We start from the raw sequence: 5179 nt of genomic DNA on the forward strand, positions 1-5179 counted from the left end.
TAAGAACCAACTCTTCTTCTTCTTCTTCTTCTTCTTCTTCGTGTGTGCCGGTGTTTCTCCTCCCCGCCGCGCTGCAGCGCTGGCTGCTTTGGGCGCAAACGGTTGCTTTGGACACCAAAGCACCCAACCCCAATCCGAAGGGAGGTTTCCTGGGAGTAAGCTCTGTTGAATAAAATGGGGAGTCGAACCGCGTCGGGTGGCTCTCTGCCAGCAGAGTTTAAACGTAACGTTTTCGAGACCTGCTAGAGCCCTGTTCATGTCCATCTCATGATGCAGGGAGTGAGATTCCTTTTTGTTTCACACTCGGGCTCACCCCGCTGCAAGAACTGTGTCACTTCACCTCCTCTCCCAATTACCGAACACGAAGGCATTAGCTTCTAATCTCACTTCTGTAGCAAACACCTTTCTTTTCTCCCGATTCCTGGCCGGGCGCCAACTACATTAGAGTGAAAATTGGAGCTATTCTCTTCTCTTCTGGGCCAATGTTCTCACAACGGGGAATAATAGTTTATAAATTACTCCGGGGGGGGGGCGGGGATGCCAGTCTCAAGGAAGCCCAGCGACCGATAGGATCCAAATCACACCTTTCCCCTCCCTGCTCTCTCTTTCATACCAGCATTTACATTCAAATGTAAACAACTCTTACCATTTCTCCCCCCTCCTCCCCGGCTGTATTAAACATTTAAAAGAGCTTGCTTTACACGGCACTTTCTTCCGAAATAGCTGCAGCAAATGCCTCCATTTATTACTGACTCGTTTTTACACTGTGCCGCCTTAAAAGGGAGGGGGGGGGAGTGTGGGAATGAGCTGAGCTGTCTTAATTATTCACGTACCCTAACAGAGCGCCTGTTAGAGAACAAAATAAAAGCTTGCCTCATGCAGTTTGGTTTAGTTGTCGGGAACGTATTTTGCTTCCCTTAAGAAGCTTTTAAAGATGATGAAGCAACCATTCCTGAAATGGGGGGAGAGGGCGGGCAGGCCGGAATCCACAGGCCAATAAAATCCTAGCAACAATAATTTCCCCTCGGTTTGGACGTCATGGTGTATCATTTGGGATGAAAAACGACCACAGTGAGAATTTATTTAGATTATTTTTACCATCTCCAATTTTTTTTTTCTCACAGAGTCTCCGTGCAAGAAAACCCAGGGTCATAGGTCACAACGCAAAGGTAATGGTTCGACAATAAACAAGAGACATGGCCACGCGGGATGGTCACGAACCTCCTTTTCGCAGTTCGGAGATCGGCTTGTATACCAAACCAGTTCATATTGCTTCATGATCCCTGCTTTCTGTTCCCTACTGCTATTGGTGGGGAACAGAAATCAGGGGTTGAAGCAGCTCAGAGCAGCTCCCCACCAAAAACATGGAGGAGAAAGCAGGGGTTTCAATGTCTCGGAGCCATTGAAACCCCTGCTTTCTTCTCTCTAGCTATCTCTTTCACATGCATGTGCACACACAAACAGAGTTGCCATCTTCCAGGCAGGGGGTGGAGATCTCCTAGAATTCCAGTGATCTCCACACTACATAAATAATTTATTATTTCTTTAAGTAAAACAGCTATTTCAATTCTTCTGGAGAAAATAGCTGCATGGCAGACCCTTCTAAGGTCCCTCCCCTCCCTAAACCCCACTCTCTCGGTCTCCACTCTCAAATCTCTAGGTATTGCTGGACTCAGAGCTGCCAACCCTACACGCATACACATTTTAAATTTATACTGCTGCTGACAAATTTCATATCTGTCATCGATCTCAAGGGTCCGACCCTCGCCTAGGTGAATGGCTGTATGAATGTTATGTTGAAGTCCCATTAATTAAAAAGGACAGGGAACTGAAAGTGAAAGAAGTGATGGAGGGGCAGTAATCGGAACCTCACGTGCCTGCCATGCACACCAGAGCTGTGTTCAACAGGATATATTTCATAAAATGCACTAATAAAAGTTTGGTTCTGCTCCCTGGAGGGACAACAATAATGTGAGCTGATTCCCTTGTTTTTTATCTTGCACCATGTTACTGAAAGGAAGATGAAATGTAGCAAGTGGCTCATTAAGGACAAGAGATTGGGTCTCTGTTAATATGCAAATTTTAATCCATTAGGACCATACTCGTACACCAATCAATCAATTAACTTGTCTGTCTTTGTATTGTTCATTATTTGAAAAATGCTTTTAATCACTTTGAAGTGCATTAATTAATAGAGTGCTTGGTTTCGGCAGAGGAGGAATGGAATTCGGCATTCCCCAGAGCTTCCGTGACAAATATTTAATCTTCAAGTATAATTCTGTGATTAAGTTACATCATCCATTTGGCAGGGATTACACCCGAGTCCTGCATTATAAATTTTTATTTCATATAGACTCCTTCTTACAAACCTTAACCTTTTTGTCAATGAAATCAGCCAAAGTGGAAAACTGTAATAAATGAAGACTGGCAGCAGCGAGAGAAATGTAAAGAGCTTCATGAATCATTCAGTTTTCATTCCATTCTCATTTGCAGATGACAGGAAGTGGGCCCCTGATGACCCTAGAACAAAGAGGTGAGAGACAGCATTTGGATAAACTAAAGACCAACGCTTGATTCAATTAACTGTCTAACAGCAGCGTATGTTGTTGTTGTTTTGTGCCATCAAGTCACAGCTGACTTAGGCTGACCCCTGTAGGGTTTTCAAGGCAAGACACATTCTGAGGAGGTTTGCCATTGCCTGCCTCTGTGTCACAACCCGGGTATTCCTTGGAGGAATCCCCCAGATAAGATGACCCCCCCCCCCCGAGGAATCTTCCTGCACAGAATCTTCCTTACGGAGCAAACAAATCCAACCAAGTACTTTTAAGAAGTGCTCAAAGTCAGGTCAAAGACGACCGAGATTCTATTCCGTACTTATTAGTATGATTAGCTGGACTTTAGAAATAACCCAAAATATATACTTGGTTTGTAGTCTGTAAATAGTAGGCTCAAGGAAGAAGCAAGAAATAAAAACTGGGTCAGATCCAACCAGAGCTGCTGAAGAGGAGAGGTCCACAATTTTTTTAAAAATCTAGGGCCACTTTTAGAACTTTGAGAACAGGATGTGGCTGCCCTGCAAGATGGCTGCCGTTGAGGACTGGGAAGAGTCATAACATGGCTGTCGTTGTACACTAAGGTAATCACACTGTTTTAAACATCATTCCATGTGTCTTGTAATGGAGGCAGCAGTTTCTTAAGGGTTTCTCTGTGCAAACACAAAGATGATTCTCTTCCAGGGTCTCCTGAAGCAAATCCTGCATCCGAATACTAGTCAGGGCTAACCTTGCTTAGCTTTTGAAATCTGATGAGTGTGAACTAGCCTGGGCTGTAGCATGCTGAAGGCTGCACTAAACATGATGTGCGATATATATTGGGAGGAGGAGCTCAACCAAATTTGCAGTATCAGGTCTGAACCTAGAAACTTATCCTAAAAGTGTTCAATTGTTCCACGGCAATTACAAATATTTATTAAACAAAGCGCATTGATATACATTAAAAGCATATTAAAAACAACACATATCTAACTACACCTCCCCAAGTAGACCAAACACATTTCGACCCGGAAGGGTCTTCTTCAGTGGAATGCTCTTTTGTATAATGAAATCTAAAATTAATTAGAATCATAGAATCATAGAGTTGGAAGGGGCCACACAGGCCATCTAGTCCAACTCCCAGCTCAACGCAGGATCAGCCCTAAGCATCCTAAAGCATCCAAGAAAAGTGTGTATCCAACCTTTGCTTGAAGACTGCCAGTGAGGGGGAGCTCACCACCTCCTTAGGCAGCCTATTCCACTGCTGAACTACTCTGACTGTGAAAATTTTTTTCCTGATATCTAGCCTATATCGTTGGTACTTGAAGTTTAAACCCATTACTGCGTGTCCTCTCCTCTGCAGCCAGCAGAAACAGCATCCTGCCCTCCTCCAAGTGACAACCTTTCAAATACTTAAAGAGGGCTATCATGTCCCCTCTCAACCTCCTTTTCTCCAGGCTGAACATTCCCAAGTCCCTCAACCTATCTTCATAGGGCTTGGTCATTCCCACCCATTCAGGAAACCCTTCCAGGGCCATCAAGAAACCCCAGGGTTTCACAAAACCCTGGTTGAGAAAGGCTGGTTTAAGCCCTTATCACTCCAGTTACATTGGGACCCATGGATGAGCTCAGCCTGTGACTGCTTCTTGCTTGGGAAAGGGAAAATCAGAGTCCCATCAAGCTGCAAACGACCCCCTGGTTTCCTTCATGGCCTTGCAATGCCGTTTAGCTCCCAAGCCCCAAGGAGTTCAGACCAGATATAATTGGGCTGCTATAAGAAATTTCCCCATCAAAGAAACTGATTTTTCCCCCAGTGTAATTGAAGGGAAAAATACAAATTTCCCAGTCAGGTTGGATCATCAAGCCATTGTCAAAATAATTGGTGCTTACTGAGAGTCCCAGAAGTATATTACCATCTTTGGATAAAGAACATTGCCTCTTTGGTTCTCCTTTTAATAATTCAGCCAGATGAGATTTTTCTCTTTCTTAATTTTCTCTCTCTCTCTACACACACACACATACCTGCCTTGTTAAGAGTCTGACTCACAAGGCTCGATCGCAACGACTGTTTGCTCATCTCTAAAAGGAACTCCTGACACATTTCTTGTAACTGGGGGAAGAAACAGAAAGGCCCACTTCAAGGAATCCGTCAAAGTTGAGGATTTTCTCGGTTCTTCCCCATTGCCATGGCTACAAGGCTCCGGGTCTCTTTTTTATTAGCTGTTTTGCTCAGGGGTAGCTCTTGGCAATAAGTCTACATTGGTTGAGTGCGGTGTCTCTGGGGACGGAAAAGAGCTTATGCGGATAAACGGGCACTGAAACTAAATATAAACAATGCCAGTCAACTCCGCTGGCGTCCTGTAAGCACAGGTACCGTGGAAGTCCACCCTGAGGCGGATTCAAGTCACTCTGATTCCTGGGACTTCAGTGGCGGTTGTTGTTGTTTTTAAGTTAACTGTGAAGTATGGTCAGCCCAGTGCATTATAAAAAATACATTAAAAAAACAACAACAACAATAATTTGACTGGCGACTGCTTGAAGAATTTGAAATAGCCAGATTGGTTTCGAGGTGAAAAGTGGCAGCCTCTAATCTGGACAGCCAGGTTTGATTCCTCACTACTCTTTCTCATGCAGCCAGCTGGGCGACC

The sequence above is a fragment of the Paroedura picta genome, chromosome 11 (genome assembly GCF_049243985.1).
Source record: "Paroedura picta isolate Pp20150507F chromosome 11, Ppicta_v3.0, whole genome shotgun sequence".
In the NCBI taxonomy this organism is placed as follows: domain Eukaryota; kingdom Metazoa; phylum Chordata; class Lepidosauria; order Squamata; family Gekkonidae; genus Paroedura; species Paroedura picta.